The 21,410-nt window shown below is 37.6% G+C and overlaps 1 long non-coding RNA gene across 2 annotated transcripts; it reads left to right on the top strand.

Moving 5' to 3' along the window:
- The first annotated feature begins 1,983 nt into the window (after positions 1-1,983).
- LOC129009911 (uncharacterized) lies at positions 1,984-20,863 on the top strand. Of its 2 annotated transcripts, none has more exons than XR_008492877.1 (4): positions 1,984-2,284; positions 3,533-3,659; positions 6,765-6,846; positions 20,738-20,863. It is a non-coding gene; the product is annotated as an uncharacterized LOC129009911 (long non-coding RNA). The 2 variants fall into 2 exon arrangements; XR_008492876.1 differs by lacking the exon at positions 20,738-20,863 and adding an exon at positions 11,446-11,615.
- The last annotated feature ends 547 nt before the right edge of the window (positions 20,864-21,410 follow it).

Genomic DNA, 21,410 nt, shown 5'->3' with positions numbered 1-21,410 from the left:
ATTATTATCAATGCCTTCTTCTGGAATACCTTCTGAAGGACCTGCCTGAGACTGTTTTACAGTTAACTTTTTAATGTAAGTAGAAAGAGTACACTCTAAAATAACAATAAAAAGTATAGTAAATACATAAGCCAGTAACATTTGTTTATTATTATCAAATATTATGCACTATACATACTTTTATGTTATAACTTTTTTGTTTGTTTGTTTTTGAGATGGAGTCTTGCTCTGTCGCCCAGGCTGGGGTGCAATGGCTCAATCTCGGCTCACTGCAACTCCCGCCTCCTGGGTTCAAGTGATTCTCCTGCCTCAGCCTCCCGAGTAGCTGGGATTACAGATGCCCACCACCATGCCTGGCTAATATTTTGTATTTTTTAGTAGATATGGGGTTTCACCCTGATGGCCAGGCTGGTCTCGAAGTCCTGACCTCGTGATTCACCCTCCTTGGCCTCCCAAAGTGCTGGGATTACAGGTGTGAGCCACCGTGTGCAGACTTTATATGACTGGCAGCACAGTAGGTTTGTTTGCAAAGCATCACCATAAACCCGTAAGCAACGTATTGCACTAAAACATTTGATGGTTACAATGTCACTAGGCAATAGGAATTTTTCAGCTCCATTATAATCTTACAGGACTATCATAGTTTATGTGATCCATCACTGAGCGAAAAGTTGTTCTTCAGTGCATGACTGTATTACATAAAAATATATTGCATCAGGGTAAAGTCAAAGATGCTTTCTCAAAGAGATCCAAAAAGAGAGAGAATTGAGAATAATCTAATGCATGAGAAATGTATTTCCCTCCTGAATTACAGTCCTTAAGTGAGCACAGCAGGTTCAGGGGTGGCTTGAATTTACATGGACATTCAAGCACTCTTGTTTCTCTCATTTTGTTACCCTGGCAACCCCCCAGAAGGAGCCCTGTCCTCATCTGTGTGGTCAAAAATGAATCCTGGATATATTAGGGTGTAAGAGAAACCAGATTCAGAGCATCAGTTTCATTTTAAGCAAAGGATCCAGGAGTTGTACTGTATTCACATTCCCTTTTTGAGAATATAGTCCCATGACTGTATCTAGTCTCAGAGGAGTTAGGAAAATGCAATCTTAGGGTGGCATGCAGCATATGCCCAGAAGAAAAGGAGAGAAGATTTTGGTCGACAATTAGCAGTTTCCACCACAAGGATTATGAAATAGTGGTAATCACTATGATATCCTGCCAAATTACTCTCCAACCTTGCTTTCCTACTGAGGACTTTGTTTTCATTACTTCGGAGAGGGCCAAATTTAATTGCAGAGGAGACACCTCACTATTTTGTAATGCTGAGTCACTCATTCATGAGGCAATGTTGACCTCTGCCTGAAATAGAGGTAACATTAACAATGAGTGTAATGCTTGCTGCTAATTATTGCAGTTCATGATCAAAATGTACTTTTCCTAATGCTTTGCAAACAGGTACAAATACGTTCCAATCAACAGATTTTTGTCCACCTACTCATCTTCACCTGTGACATGGTACTGGGGAGTTGAGGGATAATTAGAAAACAGAATAAAGATCTCTTCCTACACACAGCCCAACATTTCCCTATCCATCATCTCTTCCCCTTTAGAGGATTGCAGGAGAAGGCAGTGTAGAAGGATATGGGCCATTTTTGCTGTGATTCAGTCATCAGGCCAAGAGGGATGTATGCTGCTAGACAGTGCCTTTCTTGTGGCAAGAAAGTACATGAGGGCAGCTTCAGATTTTCTCTGAGGATTAAGTTGAGCAAAATGCCCCTCTGCTGAGATTTCCTCAGAGACTGCAAGAGGATGCATGTTTTACAGGGATACAGATAGGAGAGTACATTTATTTTGTTGACTAAGTAGTCACTCAATAAATGTTTACTGAAGTCAATGATAGTATATACACACACAAGGTCATCCATGTTAAGAGAAAAGGAAAACATTCTCAGAACTCTTCAGAATTCCTTCCATAGAATCTTACTCATTGTTGATTTCTTCTCTTAAGCCGGAGCTCGGCTTCAGGAGTACTTTTCAAAATATCATGTATTTTGCTAACTCTATATAACTCCATGTGTCATTTCATCCAGAAAACTTGTTTCTAATGCTTTTTTCTCTGGACTCTAAGCTGGTTGATGCCACCAGGCCTTGGGAAAAAGCCTGCCTTCTGATAGGATTGCTATTGAGTAGCAAAAATTCTTGGATTCTGATAACATCTTTCATGCAGAAACTCAAAGCATCTCCCAAATTATAAGCTCATTCTTTTACACTGTTCTACACTCTCACAGTGAGTAGAATGTTTGGGTTTTTTTTTTTCCTTCCAAGTATATTTCTCAAGTAGCAGAATCCACTTCATTTCAAATTAAACCACCCAAATTAATGGTCCAATTCCCCATATACTAGGTTTAATCTCTGCACAGGCAGAAAGCTGGTCTTTGTAACTCCTGACTAGGACAGTCTAGGTTTCTAGTGCTGGTTCTGTCATTTAGATTATGTAAGAACAGGCATCATAAATCTATGGAACGACTTAAAGTATAGCTAATCAACTGGCCAGAGAACCTAAGAGGGGTAGGGTCTAAGGTAGAATAAGGAAGAAGTAAGGAACATAACTCTGTTACTCCTGTGTCCTTTCCACATTTCTCAATCGCAAGGGTGAGGAATGGATCTGTGCTTTATTAAAATAATTGACAATGATTCAGGCTAGGGGCATGGCTGCCAGCAGCATTAGGCCTTCATCTCACCAGACACATACAAAGAAGAAATAACTTTTGGAAACACAAGTTGCAGGTACTACCAGGATTATAGAAGGCATACTCTTTCCCAATACAGTTTGAGATTTCATCCAGATCTCTGGTGAGCTACCAAGGTAGGTCTACTGGAAAACTACACCAACTAGCAACACCTTGAATTTGTGTGGCCATTTGTGTTCTTCACAGCATGTTCACATCTTTTATCTCAGGTGTTCTCACAGCAGCTCATGGGAATAGTAACAGGAGCTCTATTATTGAGCATTTACTATGTGCCAAGTGTACACATATTCCCTCATTGACTCTTCACAACAATCCTGAGTGTTAGGTTCTATCACTAGCCCCATTTTACAGATGAGGCTTAGAGAGGTTGAGGTGACACAGTGGTAAATGATAGAACCAGCACTAGAAACCGAGACTGTCCAGAGCCCAGATGCTAAATCATTATATTATATGGGCTCAATGGCTTTTAGAGAATTTGAGTGACTAGGATCCAGTAGCACTGGAGTTAAGACCTATTTGTTCTGCTTTTTCATTATTCCAGCATTCTACTGTTTGGGAGAGCTCTTAGGCTTTGTGTTTAGATGACCTTCTTTGTCTGAGTCCACTGTGGCTGTGATTTTTTTTCCTGTAGTTGCTCAGGAATCAACATTTTCCAAGGTCAAGCTCAGGATTTGAAACATTTAATTTCCTGCAAGTTGACATTTTACCATTTCATTTTACCATTTCATAGTCCCAAAGCCTCCTGCAGCTTTTAAAGGAGTAATTTCAGATATCCACTCCCACAGCTCTAAGAACAACTCATTTCAATCTTGGGACATTGACCAGAATTCAGGGAAACTAGCATGATCCTTCCACTCTGACGTTTCATTCCATCTATGTCCAAAGCTGTGTCTACAAGGCATCACCTATGAGGTAAGAGGTGGGGAAAATTTTAGTTTTCCAGATGAAACCCTTTACCTGATATTTTGTGTTGGGAAGACAAAATGCTAAGATAACTAATGCTTCTTTCTTTTCTTTTTTTTGAGATGGAGTTCCACTCTTGTCGCCCAGTCGGGAGTGCAATGGCATGATCTTGGCTCACCGCAACCTCTGCCTCCTAGGTTCAGGCAATTCTCCCAGCCCAGCCTCCCAAGTACTGGAATTACAGGTGCCCGCCACCACTCCCAGCTAATTTTTGTATTTTTAGTAGAGATGGGGTTTCACCATGTTGGCCAGACTGGTCTCGAACTCCTGACCTCAGGCGATCTGCCCGTCTTGTCTCTCAAAGTGCTGGGATTACAGGCGTGAGCCACCGTGACCGACCAACTAATGTTTCTTTATTCATTGGGCTATTTGGGGATCATGCAATTAGTGGAAAAATATATTCCATAAGGTTTTGTCACTAAGGAATAGTAGTGTAAACCCATCCAATCTAATCATAATAAAAATTATTCAGTAGATCTGAAATAAGTCCCATAAGCCCAGGAAAAAGAGAAGTCTTAATTATTTTTACCAAAGAACGGCTTTGGAAGATTAATGTTAGAGTAGGGCCTAATACGGTTTTTTGATAACACACAAGTATTTATAAAGTAAAAACAACAGACTGGGCGCAGTGGCTCATGCCTGTAATCCTAACACTTTGGGAGGCCAAGGTGGGCAGATCACTTGAGGTCAGGAGTTTGAGACCAGCCTGGCCAACATGCTAAAACCCCACCTCTACTAAAACAAAAAAACAAAACAAAACAAAACAATACAAATAAACAAAAATTAGCCGGGCATGGTGGTGTACACCTGTAATCCCAGTTACTCAGGAGGCTGGGGCAGGAGAATTGCTTTAACCCAGGAAGTGGAGGTTACAGTGAGCCAAGGTCACGCCGCTGCACTCCAGCCTGGATGACAGAGTGAAAACTCTGTCTCCAACAAAAACAAACAAACAAACAAAACAAATATAGGATAAATATTTTTAGCAACTTAACTTGAAAGTCAACAAAATCACAGCAATCTTCTAGAGACTTGTTCTTTAAATTTTTTTTTTAAATATTTGTGGGTACACAGTATGTGTATGTATTTATGCGGTACATGAGATATTTTGGTACAGGCATGTAATGTGTAATAATCACATTATGGAAAATGGGGTATCCATCCCCTCAAGCATTTATCCTTTGTTTACAAACAATTTTATTATACTCTTTTAGTTATTTTTAAATGTACAATTAAATTATTATTGACTGTAATTATCCTGTTGTACTATTCAATACTAGGTCTTATTTATTCTTTTTATTTTTTGGTACCCATTAACCATCCCCACTTCTCCCAACCCCCGCTACGCTTCCCAGCCTCTAATAACCACCCTTGTATTCTCTATCTCTATGTGTTCAATTGTTTTGATTTTTAGGTCCCACAAATAAGTGAGAACATGTAATGTTTGTCTTTCTGTGCCTGGCTTATTTCGCTTAACATAATGACCTCCAGTTCTATCCATGTTGTTGCAAATGACAGGACCTCATTCTTGTTTATGGCTGAATAGTACTCCATTGTGTATATGTACCACATTTTCTTCATCCATTCATCTGCTGATGAACACTTAGGTTGTTTCCAAGTTTTGGCTATTGTGAACAATGCTGCAATAAACATGGGAGTGCAGACACTTCTTTGATATGCTGATTTCTTTTCATTTGGGTATATTATATACCAAGTATTGGGATTGCTGGATCATATGGTAGTTCTATTTTCAGTTTTATGAGGAACCTCCAAACTGTTAGAGACTTATTCTTGATGACTGTTGATTAAAGACCATCTTGAAAGGATGTTAAAGGGGTTACTGGGCTGAATATTTATTTTCCCTAGTTTCTTAAATTCTGTATCTTTACCTATTGGTGATTTTGTTTTGAACTGGCCAAAATCTAGAGTTTTCAAGAGGTAATCTTGTACGAGATATTTAAAATTAAATGTAATGATGTTGATCTATTCTGTTAAACACAAGTTCAGTGATTCCCCTTTAAAAAATGCATAAAACCCATGAGTCAAAGCCAATAATAAGTCTAGAGACTATTCTAGAGAAAAGTAAGGCTATTTTTTTTTTTTTTACGGTGGCAAAGTGTAAAGCATTATTGGCACATTTAAATTTCTTTAGCTACTTCATAAAATTATCAGTAGTTAGCTCTCTTCAATATACTTGATATAGAATGGGATGGAAAGAAGAACAAAGTTAAGGTTTAGTGAGCAATGTCTGTATATTGAGAAATCATATTAAAAAGCATAAAGAGCTTTATGATAGATGAGCAAAAGATTTGAAAATCTGTTGCCTTCGTCCATTATCTGCTATTATCTCCACATACTACACATACTACAGCTCACATAGAGCAGAACCATCCCTCAACCTGTACTATTCACTTATGGACTACAGTGTATGAAAGAAATTAAACTCCTCACACATTACCCTATTTCTCTAATTCTCTGTAATTTTTGATCTCTTTGAAAACACATCTTAGACTTTCCCTGATGTAATGCTTCAGCTAATTGATTTAGATTGACATCCTTGCCCCAGCCCAAAGGAATCAACTGTTTTGGTGTGCGTCATTCAGGCAGCTTGCTTCTTGGAAGTCTGATGTCCAATCTATTGATAGTATTGAAAATCATGGAATAGAAAAACAAATAAGTCCTTTGGACAAGAAAGCATCAGCAAGAAACTTCCTTCCAGCTCCCTTACTCCTGTGATGAGGGGATGGGGCTACTGCTGCTAAAACACTGGGCAATGTATAGTAATATTTGACTCATAAGGTTTTCATGAAAACCACTCTTCCTCGGTCAAGTTTAGACAGGTTCAGCATCTGGGAACACCAAATACTATTAAAGTCTCCTAAGATTCTGCTGTCCCCTAGTCCCTTGTTTCCATTTTTCCTAGGACTCCAAGTGGCCAAAACAAGTTTATAAAGGAGGTGGTATTCCTGTTTACTTTAATATTATGTTTCATAGCCCCTTTTACATTAACCTTTCCAACAATACTTCAAAGTAGATAATGCTCTGCTTATTTTACAGATAATAAAACAAACCCTCTGAAAACAGGAAATTTGCCAGAAGCTGGCAAGCTGGGAAGACATAAAACCAGGATTTCAGCCAGGTGAGTTTGCCTCCGGAGTCTAAGACTTTCCCACTGGCTCTTCCCTCTTCTTTCTTCTATGTCATATTGGCTCTCTTCTGCTGCTGCCTAAGCAAAGGATTAGCATTTAACAGGGGTTGGGAGGGATGCCAAGATGAGAACACCACCAAGTGGAGAGAACAGAGCTGCTTGCCCAAGGACTCTCCCATATGCCAAGTCAGCTCAATGAGCTGGGAGGCAGAGTGTGCAATGGAAAAGCAACAGGTCTTCAACACTAAGCAGCATACAAATTCCATCTCCACTATTACTGAGTGGTATCTACTGCCAGGATCAGTGTGGTTGCATGGGACATCAGCCTCCCAGGAGACCACATCATCTGTGGATCACAGCCTCTCCACTAAATCACTACCTTTCTCCAAAGTGTGTGTTCCTGACTCCTGGTCTACACTCCAAGTCTATCTTGGAGCTGAACCCTTTTCTGCAACCAAGGCTGGTTATCAGATGGCCTTGACCCTCTTCTCCTAGTCCTGATGGGCCTGAGAAGTCTTCATGGTAGTATCTGACTACCAATCTACTTCGTTTTCATTTTTGGTCAAGATTAGAACTGTGCTTTCCGTGTCTTGAACTTCCTGATTTAGACTGCAGATTATTCTTAGTTTCCTCCAACCTTGCTCCTATAGCAGTAGCTTACTCCAGTCTAGCAAGAAACTACCAGCCTGTGACATGGCTGTGGCTCCAAGATCATTTCACAGGTAGCCCTAGGGCACTTGCTAGCTTACTGGGCATTGAAAGGGGCTTGAACTCACCTGGGTGGATCACCACTTTCCTCTCTAGAGTGGTGAGGACAAAGTGGGGATTTTCCAAAACAAATAGATAAACCACTACTCTCCTAGGAAACGCCTTTTTTCCCGTCCTGTGGTCATTCAATGCCTGCATTTTAACAGGAAGTACCAGATTTTCTGAATGTCTGGGAAGAAAAGGAGAAAAGAGGGTAGATTGAGAGTATCACTACAATCCTATAGAATAGATTCCACTTCACGGGCTATGATTTCTGGAATCAGCTTCTCTCTTGACAGTAGAGTTCCTATTACATCTTCAAAGAAATATATTAGTTACTAAATCCTTTAAAACATTTTATTATGAAAAATTTTAAACATTTACAAAAGTGGATAGAATAGTATAATGAAGCATCATGTAGACATCACCAGCTTCGACAATTGAAAACTCATGGCTAATCTTCTTTTGTCTATACCCCATTTGCTTCTCCCATGTCCTGGATTATTTTTATATAAATTCCAGAGTTTACATCACTTTATCCATGAATATTTTATATATATCTTTTAACTATAAGGATTCTTTCTTCAAAAAAAACCTCACAATGCCGTTATCACACCCCCAAATTAATAATTCGATATTATCAAATATTATCCAATATTCAGCCTTCAGATTTTTCTGTTTCCCAAGAGATCATTGTTTTTTTACAATTGCTTTGTTCTAATCAGAAACCAAAATGCATACATTACACGTTAATATGTCACTAAAGTTCCCATTGATATATACGCACCTTTTTCTTCTTTGTTTTTCTCATAATTTGTTGAAAAAAGTAGATAATCTGTCCTGTAAAATTTCCCACATTCTGAATTTTTCTGATTGCCTTCCTGTGATATCCTGTCTCCTGTATTTCCTATAAAATTGATAGAGGGCTCAATAAGAATCTTGCTCAATCCTCTTTTTTTTTTTCTTTCTTTTTTTTTTTTTAAAGAGACTGGGTTGCTCCGTGTTTCCTAGGATGGAGTACAGTGGTTATTTACAGGTGTGATCATTCATAGCTCACCGTGGCCTTGAACTCCTCCTGGCCTCAAGCAATCCTGCCTCAGCTTCCTGTGTAGCCAATTTTCTATAAAAATATTTAATAGTTTGTGTTGTATATTTTCTTTCGCATTACATGATGAGGTATAGAGTGTATGATTGTTTCCCTACTTGTAATGTTAAATTTGATCAGTGTGTTCTGGTATTGTCAGCTTGATCCATTCTTTATATAATTCCTCATTAAGTTTTTTATCTAATGGTTTAGAAGCCATTGAGGGTCATTGCCCAAATTCTTTATTTCATTATGGATTGCAAAATGGTGACATGTAAATTCTATTATGCCTTCTGCATTTATTAGCTGCAACTCTTTAAAACAAAAACAAAAACAAACCAAAAAGCCTTCCCTTATCAACTATTTGGTGATGCTGAAATATGGTTCTTAAGGGAAAAGTATGATAAATGGTTGATTCTGTCTCCCTTCACCCTCCTTTTTGTTACCAGTTTCCAAAAGGTGAGTAGTGAGCATTTTTAAGTATCATTATAAATACATGTATTTTTAAACATATTTAATTTCTTTTATCATACTGAATGCTAATATTTCTGTATAGATAGCATTCTTTAACTCATAGTATGGATATGTAAATACAAGTAATGGAAGGCCAGCGCAGTGGCTCATGCCTGTAATCCCAGCACCTTGGGAGGCCAAGGTGGGAGGATCACTTGAGCCCAGGAGTTCCAGGCTGCAGTGAGCTAGGATTGTGTCACTACACTCCAGCCTGGGTGACAAAGCAAGACCCTGCTTCTAAAAAAAAAATAAATAAAAAGTTAAACATTAAACAGAGCAAAAAGGACTGTTTAGAGCTTCCCAGGAAGAAAGGAGACCCATTCAGGGAGCAGTGGAAGGCTGATGAGTAATGGGCAGACTAAAGAGAATACAGAACCACGGAGCCAGAACTGGGCAACTGCAGTAAGAGTACTTTTAATTGGAACTAAACAGGTAGTTCTGGGAGCTGGTGAGGAAGGCAGAGTGAACCCAGGATCAAAGGGAGAAATATGAGCCAGCAAACCCAACAGGGAACCTTGAGAGACAGTTTTTCAATGAGAGTAAGGAGTTAAACTAAACAGCAACCTAATTTAAGCAAAAACTGCTGTGCATCTGTACATTGGCAAACTGAATTAGTGTAAATGCAAAGATAGTCTCATCTCTATTGTTATGCAGTCCTGCTGGGCATGTATTACACTTCAGAGATACTCACAGAAGAGCGAGGTAACACAAAGATGGGGAAGAAGAAGGAGGAAAGGCCTTGGGTTCAAGAATGTAATCTCTGGAGAAGAAGTCTTTCAGTGCTCCTTTTTTCTCAGGCAGCAACTCAAAGACACTAGAAAACTTCTTTGGAGACTGTCTGAGGTCTGTACTATCCTTACAGAAAGCCATAGTTGATGTAAATATTTTTGTATTCTGTCTTAGGCTAATATAACAAAGTATATTACTTACGAATGATTGTAAAGATTTTTATCATTAATTTTAAAGGAAGGTATAATAAAATCTTCAGAGATTATAAAGCAAGAGAGGATCTTAAAGGTCATATAGTTGTAGTCTTAAATGAAAATATTAAGACAAAATCCTCATTCCATTTTTAAAAAGTTGACATTTAGATGAACAAATTCAACAGAATGCCAAGCTCTTTTGCCTCCTGGGCATAAAAGAAATACTAGCTTGGTGAAAGAGTTTTAGCAATAAAAAGTAACAAGAAAAACAAACATAACTCACAACCATTACAAATTTTCCTTGCAATGGGCATTCTCATGTTTTATGAAATTAGAGATTGCTTACACTATTTCCATTTTTAGAATTGGTAGTTTCAAGCCAGGCTTTAAAATATTAGCACTGAGAACAGGATTTAGCATGAATACAGAAGTATTTTTTAACGGAGATAGAAACTCAAATGTAAATTTGGGTAAGATAATATTTCCTTGATATTTTTCTTTATTAAACATAGCTTCACTTATCTATCCTTAAATAGAAGATAGAAATTTTGTGTTTTTAAAAACTGCTACTTTTTGGGCTTCTATTATTCTTTCTTTTATTGTAAAAGTAATATAAACACCTCTAAAAAACAAAGATTATCAGACATAGTATGTTTCCACTTAAAATGCTGTGACCATGTGTGGCCTGCATTATGACAAATGGTCATAGCCTTAATTTCAGCGGGTGTTTTCCACTTTCAGCAACTAAAGAAAGCACCTTTTTCAAAATTGTCCCCCAAAAGTCACATTTAATGGTTAAAACTGTTACTTTCGAAAGTATTTTCACTTTCTTAAGGTAATCTTCATCAGAAAGACTGAGTATTTTAGGGCAAGTTCATGCATGATGTTGGAGCTTACTCCTCACCAGTGTTTCTTTCTAGATATGTGATCCATGTTCTCTAAGGAAAGGCTAGATGAGCATCAATAAATACAAATGTAAATCTGAAAATAAACATCTAAACATAACACATTATTCAAAATAATGTATATGGGACAACTATTTTAAGGAATATCTCTTAGGGAAATATCACCTACTTAAAATTTGTGCATGTGTGTGTTCATCCCTAGATGATACCAGAATAACCATTAAAGTGTCATCTTTTTTGGTTTGTTTTCTTGAGATGGGGTCTTGCTCTGTCGCCCAGGCTGTAGTGCAGTGGCATGATCACTGCAGCTTTGACCTCTTGGGCTTAAGCTATCCTTCCACCTCAGCCTCTCAAGTAGCTGGGACTATATGGGTACAGCACCATGCCCAGCTAACTAAAATTTTTTTTTTTTTTGCAGAGACAGGGTTTCTCTATGTTGCCCAGGCTGGTGTTGAACTCCTGGCCTCAAGTGATCTTTCCACCTCAGCTTCTCAAAGTGCTGGAATTACAGGCATAAGCCACCATGCCTGGCTGCATGTCATCTTCTGAGGTATTATTTTGAGAACATAAATAAAGAATTCCACAATCAGTTTCTTTTCAAAGTTTGGATTTAAGATCCTCTTCTCCCCTACAATAATTTAAAAATATAATTATAATATGCTGTACAGACACTTATGGGTTTAAATGAACCAGATGCTATGTCCTTGCATTGTATGTTAGAACACTAAACCAATAATATAAAATGTTTATTTAAACCACAGTAAGATACAAATTCTGAATGCATCGTTGTGGTTATTTTAGCAGAAATAATATTTTAACTATTTCATGGGAATGGTGCACCTCAATAGCCAATAATTTTGAAGTCATTATCACATGTAAATAAATGTGACTTATTTACATATGAAATATCTTAAAGATATGACATATCAATAGAAGATCTGACTCCAAAAATAGTTACAGAAATTTCATCAGCTAGGCTTGAAAACATGTCTTATTTTGTAGTCATGCTTCTGAAGACTTGAGTTATTCTGTAACCAACACCCATCTCCCTAGACTGTCCTAACCAAAGGAGCCAGCATTCGTTGGAAATTGTTTACTCTTGGGAAAGACTGTTACATTCTTTGTCAAAGTAAAAAGATGTGGAAAAATTGACTGATCTGATTTAGAGAAGAATTATTAATTGTTTTAAATTACCCTCCCCTCTTTACTTTTGTGGAGTGAAGCAAAATATGTAGACAAAGGTAGAGTAAGGGGTGTGTGTGTGTGTGTTCCTAAAAGGTTACTTTAAACTGTAGATAAGGTTAACCTTCTAAAGAGAGTATCTCTGTGCTTCTCCATGGATCCGTGATATGGTCATTTTTGACCTCTTGCAGCACAGCTCCAGTAATAAAAAAATTCAAGTTAGACTTGCCATTCATTCCAAAGCAAAACTCACTTTCAGATCATTATCAGAACAAAAGCTCAGTAAACAAACTTTTGAACCGTGAAACAAATAACTCCCAGGCGGTCAGGCAATTCCAGCATTCATTTTGGAAAAAGGAAATGTTGCCATAGAAGTAAGCCTGTGTCAACATCCAGTTCTATTAGCTCCTTTCCCTCCTCACCTTAGAAGTAGTATGATAGCCAAGGCAGTTCCTAGATGCCAATAAACATTTGTTGTTGTTGTTTATAATGTAGTCATAATTACTTCCAAATAGATATTGAATATCGTCATATAACTAAGTATGGCTTGAGGGATGTGGAAGGAAGAGAAGCAGAGGAAATGTGTTTCTATTGTCTACCTTGTAGGAGTGGAACATGGGGTTTTGTCTGGTTGCACATTTTAACTCCAATCAGCTAGCAGAATCACCTTCTCCCAGTCTGGCCATGCTTGAGGGTTTCTGTCCAACATTGAGGATTTAGCTGACATAGAAAGCATGGAAATGAGTTCATCCCTTTCAGCCTGGATTCACTGCACCATAGGGACAGCTCTTCAGTTACCCATTACAGAGGTTCAAATGATACTCCATCAGCTGGTGCAATGAAGAGGGAAAGTAAAATCAGGAAATGCAAAATTGAATGGGCTACCACTTTACACAATTTCTGACTTTGTTTTATAGGTCATTTTATTACCATCTATACTTGTTTCGAGGCATTGGAAAACTAAGTACTATGTTACATAACTGTTTACATGTGATTTGACGATAAAGATGGAGCTGTTAAATAAATACTGCAGTGTTTTGTTTTTAATACCACCTGTGTATACTAATGATTATATATTTATAAGTTAGTCTTTCAGACAAGGCATGGTGTCTCATGCCTGTATTCCTAGCACTTTGGGAGGCCAAGGTGGACGGATAGCTTGAGCTCAGGAGTTTGAGATCAGCCTGGGCAACATGGTGAAACCCCGTCTCTACCAAAAATACAAAAAAATTAGCTGGGCGTGGTGTTGTGTGCCTGTGGTCCCAGCTACTCGGGAGGCTGAAGTGAGAGGATCACTTGAGCCTCGGAGGTGGAGGTTACAGTGAGCTGAGGTCATGCCAGTGCACTCCAGCCTGGGCTACAGAGTGAGACCCCATCTCAAAAAAAAAAAAAAAGTCTTTTCTCCCTAAAAGCTAGAATTTATAATTCTTTTGTATTCATAAAGCACCTGTTCCAGCACTGGATACCTTATAGACCTATGGTTCCTTGATTACAATGTATTTGTTTAAAATTTTGAACGGTAGTTATCTTTATAATTATATTATTAGAAAACTTGTATATCTCAGAAGTTGATTCTAGTAGAACAATATTTAATTTAAAAAACTATTAACAGTTAATTTATGGCATACTTATGTTCCACAAAGTAATTACTATTATTATCCCCATTTTACAGTCAAGAAAACTGAGGCTCAACAAGATTACTTGAATTTTCACAGATTATAAGTGATGAAACTGGGGCTCCAGCAAAATTCTGTCTGATTCTATGCTGCTAACCACTACACTATGTTGTCTCTCATATTTATACATTTGATGTGAGCCTTCTATACTTAAGTTTCTATTCCCCGACTTTAAGTTTTTCCAATTTAAAAAAGGGGGTGATGTGTTGCAGGAAAGGATTTGTATGAGAAAGAAGTGAGGTTGTCCTTGATCCCTTGAATTTATTTGCTCGCCAATGAGGGGTGGAGTGTTTTCTGTCTTTGTTACTGTCTGCAGTTTCAAGGAAAAGAAAGTCTTCTCATCAGTGATATCAGAGTGTACCAAGAAAGATCAGGTTGCTGATTTTCAGAATGATCCAGGTCCCAGTAAATACCAATGATTTTTATCAGATTAAAAAGTCAGGCAGTCTACTAATATCCTTGTCAGAATCAAATCCAATTCCAAGGTTGCAAATAGAGCTATAAGAAAGAAAAAAAAAAGAGAGATGTAATATTGTGGCTGGTAATTTTTGTCCTTTTCACTGTGGACGTGAATATTTTGTTTAAATATTTAGTTGGGCAACAGTAGCTTCAGAGAATTCTGCGAGATGGGGTTTGTCTCTAGAGGCCCCTTCAGTATTAGCTGGCTCCCTACTTGCTGGTTGGGCTGTGTCTTCCTGCTCCCTGTCCAGGGATCCTCCCATTCCCTTCTTGTAAGTCTGTCTTCTGAAAAACAACTCCATATCTGATTTCCACTATCTTTCTAGTCTCCTGGCAATTTTTACCTGCTGAGCTGGTTATTAGTTTGTTACAATGCAATGACCCCATCTCTGATTATGTCATGACTGATGCTAGTACATTAACATGTTACATACTCCAGGTATGGTTTAATGTGGATTTCATGGACACCATGTCTTGACTCAAAGATTCTCTTTCTACGAGAGAGAAGTGTAATCATAATAGAAAGTGTATTTTATTATAAAATGGAATAAAAAAACAATACCACAGTGGATTAACACCCTGTGGTACTGGGGTATTAAATTTAGAGGCAGGACAAAAATTATTGCTCAGAAAAGAACATGTCAAATAATTGGGATTATTAAAGAGATCACATGCAAAAACCATAATAACACTTAAGTCTCCTGACTCCAATCTGTACTTTAGTTAACAGATTCCCCCTGTGTAAAGAATATATGCGGCTGGGCGCGGTGTCTCATGCCTGTAATCCCAGCACTCTGGGAGGCTGAGGCGGGTGGATCACGAGGTCAGGAGTTTGAGACCAGCCTGACCAACATGGTGAAACCCCATCTCTACTAAAAACACAAAAATTATCCGGGGGTGGTGGCGCATGCCTGTAATCCCAAATACTCAGGAGGCTGAGGCAGGAGAATTGCTTGAACCCAGGAGGTGGCAGTTGCAGTGACCTAAGATCGCTCCACTGCACTCCAGCCTGGGCAACAGAGTGAGACTGAGTCTCAAAAAAAAAAAAAAAAAAAAAAAAAAAAAATGCTGGCCAGGCTCAGTGGCTCACCTGTAATCCCAGAACTTTGGGAGGCCAAGGAGGATGAATAGCTTGAGCTCAGGAGTTCAGGACCAGTCTGGGCAACATGGCAAAACCTTGTCTCTATCAAAGATACAAAAAATTTGCTGGGAGTGGTGGCACATGCCTGTGGTCCTAGCTACTCGGAGGATCTCTTGAGCCTGAGAGACGGAGTTTGCAATGAGCTGAGATTGTGCCACTGCACTGCAGCCTGGGTGACAGAGTGAGACCCCCATCTCAAAAAAAAAAAAAAGAATATATGCTACAGTGTAAAAGTTATCCTCCCTCGCTTTGTGTCTCAATAAATCTAGAGCTGTAGCATAATCATGAACAAGACGTTTTTATTCTTGGTTTAGTAGATATAGCTTAATAAATTATATTCTTATGAATAACTATTGGAGCAGTGAAAATTGCTAGTCGTCTTCCATTTCAACTGAAAGCCTTCCTCTGAACAAGTTGTTAGAACATGTTCAGAGATGCCTATCATGAGAACATATAATAGGATAAATTGACTGTGGGAGAAGAAGGCAGGGATTAGTCACTCACAGGTTGGCAGCATAAAGACAAGGTAAAGAGCTGCACACCAGGCTGACAACCATAAGATGAACCAGCATCCTGCCTTGGTTTGAGTGGGTGCTTATTTCTTAATGACTTTATGAATTTTCCAGACATTGATAATAATGCTACAAAAGCAAAGAAAGAGGTTAAGTATGTAAGTTATAAAAGAGATTTAAAGAGTTTCTCTATTTGGGGTATATTCCTTTAGGATTTGTTTCCCAATAGAGAAAACAATGGTTAATTGGATAAAATATAAAACTATGGGCAAGTAAATACTGAACATGTCAAGTATCAAATGTTAACTCAATGAGCACACTCTTGTCTTGTTATGTAACTGCTTGAATATCTCAAAAATACCCGCTGTAGGGTAAATTCTTAATATATAACTATCCTGAGTTTTAAAGTATCCAATGATAATCAATAAATCTGTTACCTATAGGATTACATGATTTACTTAGTGCTTCTGAGGCAAATCTCATACTAAGAAGTATTTTATCACTAGCAATCTCACCAGTCTCCCAGAATATCCCATGCCTGCATGGGCTACTGTGGGTATTACTTTGTAGGAAGTTGAGTGAATTAGAAGTGATGTTAGCTACCCAAGAAAGGAAAGAGTCAGTCTGAGGCTGAACGAGTTTGGAAGCAGCAATGAATATTCGAAAAGGAAAATATCATTTTCTCTCTGGAATAGAGATAGTAGAAGTGGATAAATGCAGAAGTGGCTACTCTTAAAATCCCAATCCATCCAGGTTTTGCAAAATCTGAATAAGGTCAAATCCCCCCAAGATTACTGATGTGTATAATCTGAAGAAGGGATGGTCAGAAAGGACATACTCAGAGGACTGAATAAAGATAAATTATATGATGATCTTTTCTGTTACAGTCCTTTCTTTTCCTGTTCTTATCCTTGGTTAACACAACAGAGTGGGCTTCTAAGTCTTGCTGGCAGCACCAGCCAGTATCCAATTCATTGCCCATTATTTGCAGAAGGCATAAAGATTTTTTCCACAATGCATATAAGCCCAATATACAGAACCCTTGAAGTATTTCTCCTTGCTCCTAACATGTTAGCCTAATTACAACTTTCTCGTTAAGGGTTGTTTCAAAATATACATACCTATCTGAATATTTCTGGTATTTTAGTATTTTTTTTTTTTAATAGAGACAGGGTCTTGCTGTATTACCCAGCCCGGTCTTGAACTCCTGGGCTCAAGTGATCTGCTCATCTCAGCCTCCCAAAGTGCTGGGATTACAGGTGTGAGCCACCATGCCCAGACTATTTCTGGTATTTTATATTATGTTCTTAATACTTTTTTTTTTGAAATTAACAGAAAAGTTTCTAAAATGCAGTGGTTCATCTCTCTGACCTCATTATTCTGTCCCCATAATGTGCATCACAATAAAAATGACTGACAAAGGACTTTGAATACAAGTAAATATAGAAGCTGTATGCAAATATGCCTGTGGAATCAAGAGAAAAAGAAGAAGCTCTTAGGAATTGTTTATGCTTTCTTTCATCTGAAGTGCCATTTTCTTTGTACATCAGATAACATATTGATTTTAGTGTACTTCAATTCTCAATTTTCCATAAACCATAAAAACCTTAATGATTTCTCCAAAGCTCAAGTGAGAAACAATCAATTAATTTTCCCAGCAGTTCAACTCTGTCAAAATTAAAGTGCTATTTTAATGAATTTTTCAGACATTTAGGCTCTACACAGCAGCAGTTTAATGCCAAAAAGTCTTTCTTTGACCATTGCAAGAAAAGTTTAAATATATACCAATTAAACAGAAAGTTCAAATGTTTTAACCTTTATAATAGACATGAAAATGCAAGTCACTTTACATGGCATATTCCTAGAGTTTAACCTAATGCTGAGTCTACAGCAGCTCTGAACAGAACTGTTGCAGAATCATCCACAATGTAACACTGAAATGCATCAGCTACTACCCATGTGATGCCATTCCTCCATGTTGTGATTTGAGGGAACACACACACACACACACACACACACACACACACGATTGTCCTGCTTCCCTCCATAGGTCTGATACCTAAAAATTCCCACTGCCAATACCACCTCTTTGAAATGAGCCATTTTTCAAAAGGCCATAGTAAAATAGTAAAAATTCCCAGAAGGGAAAAGAGGATAGGAAATTAACATGCTTTCATTTGCACAATAATGACCAATAATACATTATCACACATTAATGTATTGGATTACTTAACTTGCACTTAGAAAGCAGAGATTACAATTGGGACAGGTGCAGTTTGGAATGGTGGAAAGCAGGTGGCAAGGTCTGTATCTTGAAGTGACAACAGGGAAGTCTCCAGGGAGAAAGAACAAATAGCAGTGATGGAAAAGAAGGTTCTGAGAAGGGTAAGGATTTGCAAAGGATGGAAGTAACTTCAAAGTAAAGTTTATTTCAGGCTGCTCTGAATATGTGAAGAAGAATAAAACACTGGAATATTAATTGAGCTGTGAAATGAATTAAAAATAGAACTAAATTGCAGACAGATAGGAAACTCTAAGTTTCACTTGTAGAATATGGATTGCGCTTTCAATAAAAGTTCAGTGATGTTGCTTGCTTGATACAATCTGCTTCATCTGGAGCATGAGAGAATCCACAGTGATTCTGAGAGGATACCTTCATGGCATTTCATTTACGGCCTGTTCAGGCTTTTCTGGTCTATTTTTGGTTTGTTTTTTATTTTCCTGGTTTGTTTGTTTTTTTCACTTAGATTATAATGTAAAATTTACTAATGACTTAGTGAATTTAGGGAAGCTATCTCAAAGCTTCATTATCTTGTTTATAATATTCTCTTTGCACAAGACTGGATCTGTTACAGTTCCTTTATGAGGAGGAGGCACTTTCACACACAACCATTAAACAGTCTAATTTGCCATTTGGCCTGTTTCCTGTTAGATTTCAAGGTGGCTGTAGACAGTCACATTTCTTGGTGCTCATCTAATCTACTCTTTCTTACAATTTTGAGTTAATTCCTTTGTCTACCTGTTAATCATTTATAGGCATTTCCATAGGATAGGTCTTTTTGAATCTTCCACAGGACTGACTGCAAAGTGCAGTGCTAGAGGACCTTCTGAGTCAAGCCCTGGGACTTCTTCACCTACAGAAAGCAGGTTGGCATTCTTTCTTGGAAGCTGACCTGCCTCACGGTTGCTGTAATAGAAAGAGCGGGCTATTATCATTTGAACTGAGTGCAGTTATTCCTCCATCATTTCCACCATTTCCTCCATTCCTCCACCATTTCCACCATTTCCTCCATCATTTCCACCATCATTTCCAGCCACACCTAAAGCTCAGGCAACTGTGCGGGTGGGCAAACAGAAGGAGCTGATTATCGTTCATGACATAAATAAAAACCAAGAGGCAACCTAGTCACCAAGTGCAGGAAAGAAAATCATATCATAAATCTCATAAGTTATTTTCCATTTACATAACCAGTAGCAAATATCACTTGTAGTGCTTAAATAATGTAAATATAAACTAGGAGAGACTCTTTTCATGGACCTTAATGAAACATCATATATAATAAGTATGGAATAAAAAGGATCATTGAACAGATTTTAAAAAGTCAAAGATAATATAAACAAATGCTCATACATGCATAATACATATGTGTCAGGCACTTTATGTTCATTGCCGAGACTGAAGTTTGCAGGTTGTAAAAATAAATAAGCTTACAAATCCCTAAGGGGTATTAAAAAAATCTTTTGGTACATCAGACAAACTGATCTGAGGTTGATGTTCCTGGGGATTTCAATAGATTGGATGGTCTGGCCCCATAACCAGTGCGGAGCTGAATGTTACTTAGTGATAAGTTAAAGGGAAAATAGATCCGTCTTTACAAAATGCTTTTGTTCATACTCTTTACTGAGACACCCTGCAATTATGATATAATCTATTTGTTTCATTCCAGATGTTCAGTCACTGTTACTTTGAAATAGGCTGGTGAACATTATTGTATGTTTCTTACACGGGGCAAAGGAAAATTTTAGAAAACCACAGCATTTGTAAATGGTTACATTGACAGAAGCAAGAATGAAACTCAAACTTCTCTACTTCAATTTCTTAGCCTATTTACTACAGAATCAGTGATAGATATACCAATTCTAGAGTAGTCTAGAAAAACCTCAGTCTGCGTTTTTTTCTCTATTGTTTTTAAAAACAATATTTACTAAAATTTTTGTATTAAAATGTAATATTGCTTTTTAAGAAAAATATTAACATGTATAAAAAGAGAAGAATAAAACTCACAGATAATGTTAATAGACAGGATACATTCTGATGCATCTCTTCCCTTCTAAGAAAAGTTTGGTTCATACTATATATACATATTGGTTTTTGTTAATCTAGGAGGTCATCTTTATTAACATCCATCAATACTTTATGCACTATTACAAAATAAACAAAAAATTATGCCAGTACTATGACACAATGCTTAACTACTAAGAATTATTATTTTATACTTGTTGAAAGAAATCCTTTAGACATAGGTTTTATCAAATATCTTTACTTACATAATAAAAAATAAGTGAAACTAATTGTCTAGGTATTACTAAAACTTTTTCATGTTCAAACTTTAATTCTTATGATTCACTCTATGATTCAGACTTTTCAATGTTTGTGGTTTTCCACACAATATCTTCTGTTTCAACTAGGGTATTGGCAAGACAGGATTTCTTGAAAGAGTGTTCTGTTATTGTTTCTAGAACTTGGCTTCAAGCTGACCTCACCCCACCTGCAAGTCTTAATACACCTGGACATGCCATGGAATGACAAGAAATATTCAGATTTTAGATATGTAAAAATATTAAAACTATGCCTCTTAGAATCTGTGAAGTATGGTATATGTAACCCTTTTTTGTGCTAAATGTTATAACATGAGAATTTACTACTATCTTTTAAATTATGATGTTTAAATGCTCTACAATAGTCAATTTAACTTATTTAAGCAAACCTCTATTATTGAACATTTAGAACCTTTCCAGCTTTCTGCTGTTATAAATAAACGTATGATAAACATCTTCAAGCATAAACCTTTGGTCACATCTTTGATTCTTTCTTTTTTTTTTTTTTTTTTTGAGATGGAGTCTCGCTCTGTCACCAGGCTGGAGTGCAGTGGTGTGATCTCGGCTCACTGCAACCTCCACCTCCTGGGTTCAAGTGATTCTCCTGCCTCAGACTCCCAAGTGGCTGGGACTACAGGTGTGCACCACCATGCCCAGCTAATTTTTTGTATTTTTAGTAGAGACAGGGCTTCATCACGTTGGCCAGGATGGTCTCGATCTCCTGATGTCGTGATCCACCTGGCTCAGCCTAGGTAAAATGATACGTGGTTTGCAGTTTCTATATATTGCCAGATTGCTCCCTAAAATGATTGAA

The sequence above is a fragment of the Pongo pygmaeus genome, chromosome 10 (assembly GCF_028885625.2).
Source record: "Pongo pygmaeus isolate AG05252 chromosome 10, NHGRI_mPonPyg2-v2.0_pri, whole genome shotgun sequence".
Lineage (NCBI taxonomy): Eukaryota > Metazoa > Chordata > Mammalia > Primates > Hominidae > Pongo > Pongo pygmaeus.
Note: the sequence above shows the minus strand (reverse complement) of the source record. Positions and strands in the feature narration are given on the sequence as shown.